Source organism: Phyllostomus discolor, chromosome 6 (assembly GCF_004126475.2).
Source record: "Phyllostomus discolor isolate MPI-MPIP mPhyDis1 chromosome 6, mPhyDis1.pri.v3, whole genome shotgun sequence".
NCBI classification, from domain to species: domain Eukaryota; kingdom Metazoa; phylum Chordata; class Mammalia; order Chiroptera; family Phyllostomidae; genus Phyllostomus; species Phyllostomus discolor.
In genome coordinates this window covers 19,659,754-19,668,755 of record NC_040908.2, presented here as the reverse complement: position 1 = coordinate 19,668,755, position 9,002 = coordinate 19,659,754, and the positions used below count along the sequence as shown (strand labels likewise).

Sequence of the window (9,002 nt, the reverse complement as noted above, 5' to 3'; positions counted from 1 at the left end):
GGAACCCCACCAAGGTAACTCCTCCTTGCCAGTTGCCTGCGCAACTTGAAATGAAAGCCTGGCATTGGATTTCATGGATTCCTAGCAAATACCAAGCAAGCTCTGTGCTAAGTTGTGCTGGACACTGGAATTAAGAAATAAATGTATATTATCCCTACCACCAAGAGGCCCATAATCTGAATAGTACGAGCATGATGTAAGGACATCTGACAAGAGCTTAGTCCCAATTGCCTAGAATCTAGCCTGTTTTCAACAAGACAGGAAGCATTTCTTCAGGTTATCATTGCTTCCTAGGCTTGTCAGGACCCCAGTGCTGAAAAGCCAGTGCAACCACTAAGAATGCTGAGTTATCATGAGACCTTAACCTAAACTACCTAATACGTATCGATTCTCAGCCTTTTGGCTAAGATCAAGTGCAGTATCTGTTCTTATCAGTTTAAACTACCTAATACAAACCTACCTTCCACTTGAGGCCTGAGAGCTGTTTTTTTCAGTCTACAAAAAAATAAAAAGGTAATAGCACCCCTAAAAGACATAAATAACCAAATTCATTTTTTTATTAATCCATTTTAAATTTAACTGCTCTACTCAAGTCGAGGAGAACTTACGGAATGGCTATAAATATCCTGAATTCAGGTATTCATAGAAAGAAGCAATAGAGCAAAGGACCCATTGTTGATGTAAATCATATTTCTCATTATACTCTAGCAAATCTGAGTTTGTCAATGAATGACATGTGAAAGATACATACACAATCTTATCTATCCACTCACTTCTCTAACAATAAACTTATTATTATTGACACTAACTTTGATCCATCATGTGTTTCATGTTCTTACATAAACTGTCACTTTCCTAAAACTGCCAGTGCAGAATAACCGTAGTTAGCACCTCAGATATCTGGAATATGTGATGGGTGTCATCACTTTCCCTCACGCTAACACCATGGATGATCCCTTTGCCCCAGCTAAGCCCTGGGTGGGGTGGAGTCATCAGAGAAGAACTCATTTTTAATTCAGGCATATGCGTGCGTGGATCATCCTTGAAATCCCCAAACTCATTCTCAGTAGGTTTGCATAGTGACATAGGAAAGTCAGGATGTCTAAAAGGCTGTAGAATATTGCCTGTCATGAAAAGGTTCTCAGTAAATATGGATACATGAATTAAATATTGATAAAACTGTCTGAATTTAAAGAACTTTATGAATGGAGGCAAGATCAAAACAAACAGGTAAAAAGATAAAATTTTTAAATTTTTATGTATTTCTTTTTAAAAATATCAGTTCTCACAGAAAACTTACACATGAGACATCACAACAAATCATTTCACATCTGTATTTGGTTGTAGAACCAAGTTTGGTATGTGAAATGACTTGTTAAATATATAGCTCTAAGGGTATGGGGACTGGGGGAGAGGGGTCTAGCAAAAAAGTAAAAGGATTCATGGACACAGATAAGAGTGTGGTGACTGTGGGGTGGGGAGGGGAGTGGGTAGAGATGGAAGAGGGTATAAGGGGGATACGTGGTAATGGAAAAATACAATAAAATTAACTAACACACACATACACACTCTTCATCCAGGTACTTGATCTGGCACAAATAGATTATTTTATGATTTATACAAAGGAAAGAAAGATCTCCTTTCTACTCTGGAGTTGATTGTGGTAGGAATCCAGAATGTTCAACCAGCATGTATTTTATCCCTAAACCCTTTCCATCCAATGGTTAGTCTGGAGCCAGCTGTGGAGAGAAAGGGGCATGAGCACTGGCCAAGCTAGAAGGAATAATGCTCCTTATATGTACATATCTCAGCACACTTAACGTCACCGCCGTAGAGTTTTCCAAAATTATAAATGCAAGTACAAATAAGCACCCTACTAGAAGAGATTCTTGGTCCATCTAGCTCACTGACTTTTCTCTGATGAAAGCATCAAAGCATGTGCTGTGTGTACAGGAGACTAACATACTCCTTGAATCAGTTACAAAGTTCTAGGTTATTTCCCAAATAGCATACATCTCATAATAAATCTCATTATGTATTACATTTTCTAAAAACACACCTAAACCCATTTATAACTTTTATTTTAAAAGTTATGGTGTCCCAGATCACAAATGAGTTAGCACTGGGTATAAATCAATTGTTTTGAACGTTAAGAGAATAATTCTTAATATACGATCATCATCAAATATTTGATTAACTTTATAACATATATATAATTTTTATTTTAAGAGCCACTTTATCCTTCATGTAATTATTCATCTTAGCTTTTATTTTACTAAAATGGGAAGTTCCAATCATTAAGATTTGACTTCGATAGCAGCCATGTTATATAAAGCCTCATCTCTTTTTTGTCATGATATTTCAGGTTTTTGACCACCTCCCACTTGAGTTTTGATTCTAGAGTAAAGCAACAAAATCTGCATGCATTTATTAAATATCCCAAAGGAGAGGACATCACAGTTTCATCTAAGTAAAAGACAAGTTATACTTCTTTGCCACACACACCTGGACACACTCTTCAACATTCATTCAGAATCACATTTTGCAACATAAAAGAGGAACCTCGGACTTCTGGCAAGATGGAGGCATAGGTAGACGCACTGTACCTCCACACACAACCAAGATTAGAACAACAACAATTTAGAGGCAGAATAACACCCAGAACTGACAGAGAATTTATCTGAATGGAAGCCGGACAGCCAAGAAGGTGAAGCAGACCCGTTCATCCAGACCGGTAGGAGGGATGGAGACAAGCGCAGGTCGCAGTACGAGGAGATAGGGGAGAGCTGGGCACCTAAGGCAACCAGGGCATGCAGCGGGTAGACCCTGAGTACGCAAGCGGCACCTGGAGGGCCCAGTGAGGCTGAGATTGTGGACCAGAGTGGAGCGCGAGGCCCAGGATGCCAGGGAAGGGACTGAGATCCCAGGAGAGTGGGGCTGTCGCCATTGTTCCCTCCCGCCCCCCCACATACAATGTCACAATCTAGCGACTGGGGTGCCCAGCCCCAGAGAACACCTAAGGCTCCACCCCTCACCGTAACAAGAGCGACCAGACTGGGAAAGAAAAGAGAGAGCGATGGCTCAAATAGAAGAACAAATCAGTGCCCCAGAACTCATCCTTTTGAGCAACCAAGAAATAGCTAACCTATCAGATGCACAGTTCAAAACACTGGTGATCAGGAAGCTCACAGAATTGGTTGATTTGGGGCACAAATTACATGAAAAAATGCAGGTTACCATAAAAGAGATGAAGGAAGATGCACGGAGAACCAATAAAGAAGGGAAGGAAACTGGGACTCAAAACAATAGAGTGGACCAGAAGGAAGAAAAAAAAAAAAAACAGGAAATAATGAAGAAATAAGAATTCAAAAAAATGAGGAGAAGCTTAGGAACCTCCAGGACATCTTTAAACATTACAACATCCGAATTATAGGGGTATCAGAAGGGGAAGAGGAAAAGCAACAGATTGAACACGTATTTGAACAAATAATAAAGGAAAACTTCCCCAGTCTGGCAAAGGAAATAGACTTCCAGGAAATCCAGGAAGCTCAGAGAGCCCCTAAGAAGTTGGACCCAATAAGAAACACACCAAGGCACATCATAATTACATTAGCCAAGGTAAAAATGAAGGAGAGAATCCTAGAAGCAGCAAGAGATAAGGGGACAGTCACCTATAAAGGAGTTCCCATCAGACTGCCAGCTGATTTCGCAAAAGGGACCTTACAGGCAAGAAGGGGCTGGAAAGAAATATTCCAAGTCATGAAAGACAAGGACCTATATCCCAGATTACTCTATCCAGCAAAGCTTTCATTTAGAGTGGAAGGGAAGATAAAGTGCTTCTCAGATAAGGTCAAGTTAAAGGAGTTCATCATCACCAAGCCCTTATTTTATGAAATGTTAAAGGGACTTTTCTAAGAAAAGAAGATAAAGAAAAAACATGTATAGTAAAAGGACAGCAAACTCACAATTATTAACAATTACACCTAAAGCAAAACCAAAAGAAACTAAGCAAACAACTAGAACAGGGACAGAACCACAGAAATGGAGATCACATGGAGGGTTAGCAACAGGGGAGTGGGAGGAGGAGAGAGGGGGAAAAGGTACAGAGAATAAGTAGCATAGATTGTAGGTTGAAAATAGATAGGGGGAGGGTAAGGATAGTATGGGAAATGTAGAAGCTAAAGAACTTATAAGTATGACACATGGACATGAACTAAAGGGGGGAATGTGGGTGGGAGAGGGTGTACAGGGTAGAGGGGAGTGAAGGGGGGAAAATGGGACAACTGTAATAGCATAATCAATAAAATATATTTAAAAAAAAAACATAACCTCTCTGTGTTTCATTAACCCAGTATGAATACTATCCTGGCATCTTTATCAGGTCTATAGGCTGAATTTTAGTGTTAATTTTTATTATGAAGTTGAGTGTCAGGGCTTCCATTAAAATGACTGTTTATGTAAAATAAAATCTATTATTTTTTTCCAATTTGTCATGAGGTGGCTGTGGCTATGTCATATTTGTCCAATGACTGCTATATTTCTGCCTCACTTATAAGCACAACAGAGGTGTGATGTCTCCATTGTCTTTTCCATTTCATCATTATGGCAGAAAATTTGAAAATTTCAAGGGGAATTTTATCTATAAATACTGGAAAGAATTAAGGGGCTCAGTGTAAAATGAAACTGTAAGTTCTATTAGTTTCAAGTTTATTTCTTAGGTTTCATATATCACAAAAATAGCTAATTATATCTCTCCACCCTCTGATTTCTTCTTGCCATGTTACTCTGTGGTATTTGTCATTTCCATTTCCTCAGAGAACACTGAGAAATAGGCAAGCTCTCTCACAGTGTCCACATGTCGCTACATCTTCAAAACTTCTTCCAAGTCCTGTGTATTTCAGCACCGATATTGATTTTTAGACACTAAAGGTACATTTGTTTAGTTTTCTCCTCTTTGTAACTAGTTGTGTCTCAAACCCCCAAAACCACCCCTCCCCACCTCTCATCCACATGGTACAAAGGGTTCGTGTAATGAAACTTTTACTAAGCAGTAAACTACTCTCTGTGTCCTGGAGACATTAGAAAGGAAGGTTAATTCTCCAAGTTCACACCCCCTTCCAGTCATGAAGCAACCAGGTTGTCTCTGACCTCTGCTGTGTCACTGAGGAGTGGAAAGGATGGAGCAGACACCCGTATAATAGAAACTTTGTGGATCTAAATGAAGCTTAATGTATGTGTTTTTTTTTGTAGAGGATAGATACCACAGATTAGTTTTAAAGGTAATGTAAGAGTCTGTATCAGTGCTGAGTATTGTGAGAGCTGGAAGCCTGGAAGAATTTTCTAGAAGGATCAAAAAGACAGTAGACATCATCATGAGCTATCAGAGAGATGCAAATTAAAATAACAATGAGATACCACCCCACACCAGTCAGAATGGCCATTATAAACAAAGCAACAAACAATAAGTGTTGGAGAGGTTGTGGAGAAAAGGGAACCCTAGTGCACTGTTGGTGGGAGGGCAGACTGGTGCAGCCACTGAGGAAAACAGTATGGAACTACCTCAAAAAACTAAAAATTGAACTGCCTTTTGACCCAGCAATTCCACTGCCAGGATTATACCCTAAGAACCCTGAAATACCAATTCAAAAGAACTTGTGCACCCCAAAGTTCATAGCAGCACAATTTACAATAGCCAAGTGCTGGAAGCAACCTAGGTGCCCATCAGTAAATGAATGGGTCAAAAAACTGTGGTACATTTACACAATGGAATTCTATGTAGCAGAAAGAAAGAAGGAGCTCCTACCCTTTGCAACAGCATGGATGGAACTGGTGAGCATTACGCTAAGTGAAATAAGCCAGGTGGTAAAAGACAAATACTGTATGATCTCACCTATAAGTGGAACCTAATCAACAAAATGAACAAGCAAACAAAATGTAACCAGAGACATTAAAATAAAGAGCAAACTGATAGTAACCAGAGGGGAGGGGAAGTGTAATGGGGGAAAGTAGGGGAAGGGTCATCAAGGAACCTATATAAAGGACACAAGAACAAAGCCAAAGGGGAGAAGGATTGAGGGTGGGAGGTGGGGGTGGGAAGTGGCAGGAAAATGGAGACAACTGTATGAACAACAATAAAAAAAAGAAGAAGAAGATAGCAGAGCCATCTTCAGAGCACTAGATATTAAGCCCTATTTGGCAGACTGAATGACTCAGTAGAAGAATAGGACAGAAAAGTAAAAAGATGGATTTTAGTAAAAGATTGACCTTCACAAGAGGGAATAATTCATGTGTCAAGTTTACTATAATATATTGCAGCTACTGTGGAAAACAGTATGGAATTTCCTCAAAAAACTAAAAATGGAACTGCCTTTTGATCCAGCAATTCCACTGCTGAGATTATACCCTAAGAACCTTGAAACACCAATTTAAAAGAACCTGTGCACCACAAAGTTCATAGCAGCACAATTTACAATAGCCAATTGCTGGAATCAATTGCTGGATCAATACAATACATTACACCTATCAATCTAACCTCCACTTGTTGCTTAACAAGCCTTTGATATCTTTTTGTATCAGGCACTGTTCTAGGTTCTAAAAATAAAAATAATAATTAAAAAGACACAGCCCTTACTTTTGGGGGACTGCTATGTGAGGAAGATGAATCAGTTCGATGCGCACGCCACAAATTTAGAGATTCACCATTCAATGTCATTGCAAAGCAAATGTAGGCATTAAGAGTTGCCCGTGAAACAGACAAAGGGTCCCTGGGAGCTTACGCAGCCTTTGAAACGCTGCCTTTCCTGAAGCAGAACGGAGAAGGGAGCCAATTTGACCAGTTACTGTTTAAAGGGCATATTTATCTTGCTTAGTTATAGTCACAGATAATTTGACATTTCATCACTGAAATCCATTTCCAAGTGGCTTTAAAGAGCACTGAAATGTTCTTGGAACTTGGCCAGGGCCACTTTGGCTTTCTGGCTGCACTTGCCTGAAAAGATCAGTGCATGAACTATATGTGACATCTCTGACAATTAAGATCCTGGACTATCTAATTGCATCATTTGTTCAAAAACCGAGTGGATGACCACTTTCAAGTGCAGACACTCCAGAGGTGGGCCTAGGTCAGCCTTTGTGAAGGTTTCCTACTGGATGCCAAACATGTCCTGAATTTGAAAACATAATTTGGCTTACACATTGTTATTACTGAGCTATTATTTTTAAAGAAATAACTATTTTCAATGTGAAATAGCCCATTCTAGAAATGAATGCAAGAAATAAATTGAAAAGAATACACGCGAAAATGAAGCAAGGTTTTTGGATAAAGAAAAACCCTCAGCATAACAATTATAACTGCTCCTATTTCTTATTTCAATAAGAAACAGAGTCCCATGAATCAAGAATATTTTGCTATTTGCTTCCTAGTAATTACCCTCTCATGTGAATTCATAGGTTAGTAAGATTTCCTATTCCTATTCATCTCACACTGTTTCCAAAAAGAAACAGAATTTCTACAGGGCCTCTGGAGCGGAAGGTAGATAATACCAACAGGATTGTAGCTCCTCGGTTATCCTATGGTCTGTAATAACATGTCCAAGATTTAAAGAGATACACTAAGGATACCTTAGATCGGGAAACACGATTTGCCTATACTAGCCTGTGTTCCACTAGCCAGGACCTATTCCAACAGTAAAGACAAAAGCTCCACAATAGCCTGTATTGTTATATGATTACTAAAAATATTGTGATGTAATGAGATGTGAGAATGACCAAAGTTTCTTAATAGTTGAGAGTGGAGGCAGCAGTTGCTAATAAAATTGCCGCCTAGACTCCAACATTATCTTAGTGAGAATTATTTCTTTCCACTTTCAAAATAACGTTTCCCCGGTATGCATTTAATTACAGCTCCCAATTCATCAGTAAGAAATTCACATACAATGTATTTTGAAAGAAGGCTATAAACAGACAGCATGGTTCTGTCAAGCAAAGAAGAGATATTTAAATTAGATTTTTGTAATATAGTGGTATAGCCAATGCATGCTTTTATTTTTTTATTTTATATTTCTCAAAGGAAATGATGCTTGAATCAGAATTGAGAGGTAGGAGATTTCTAGCCCACTGATTTTCAAGCATTTTTTAATCTGCAAAAGCCTCTATTAAAAAGCAAGTTTAAAAAGAAATCCAGTAAAATAAAGCTGTTTTCACTGATGCGCACTCTTCCATGAAACGGCTCTACCTTCCCTCCCTCCCTACCCCTCAGACCCCGTCCCTATTTATTTCACAAGCTTCTCTTCCCCTTCCAAGCTGGAGTTCCCCAAGAGCAGGACTGATCTCTCTGTTTCTTTCTCTTTCAGCTCAGTTTCTCAAAAGAGTAGCTTTACTCTTCAGCACATTCTCCAGCATCAGAACCTCAAAACTGTCTAGAAACCTGTCCATCATTTTATTGTTTCTGTTTCCAACTCTTTCATCCATAGACAGCATAACTGTGGGTATCTCATGGTAGAATTTGAATACAGGAAAAATAGAAACAGCAGATTACTTATTTGAGAGTTGTATCAAGACAAGAGCCTGGCTGGTATAGCTCAGTGGATTGAACGCGGGCTGTGAACCAAAGTGTCTCAGGTTCGATTCCCAGTCAGGGTACATGCCTGGGTTGCAGGCCATGACCCCCAGCAACCGCACATTGATGTTTCTCTCTCTCTCTCTATCTCCCTCCCTTCCCTCTTTAAAAATAAAATGGATAAAATCTTAAAAAAAAAAAAAAGACAAGAGAAGCCAAGCATTTCCTGCAAGAGCAGAGGAAGAATTGAATTTACAGCATCGCATAATTCTCTGCATACATCGGTTTGTTCCTTTGCTTCCATCCATTTTCACTGTTCCTTGTTTCTCTCCCCAAATAATAGGAACAAAATTGGATTTTGCCTGTCCACGGCCTTCCTTGTAGCCACACTGATTGCTCAGCTGCAATTGCAGTAAACATATGTGGACAAAGCATTTCACGTTTT

The 9,002-nt window shown here is 39.2% G+C and overlaps 1 pseudogene; it reads left to right on the top strand.

Moving 5' to 3' along the window:
* The first annotated feature begins 383 nt into the window (after positions 1 to 383).
* Positions 384 to 528, top strand: LOC114501254 (annotated as a pseudogene).
* Positions 529 to 9,002: the final 8,474 nt, after the last annotated feature.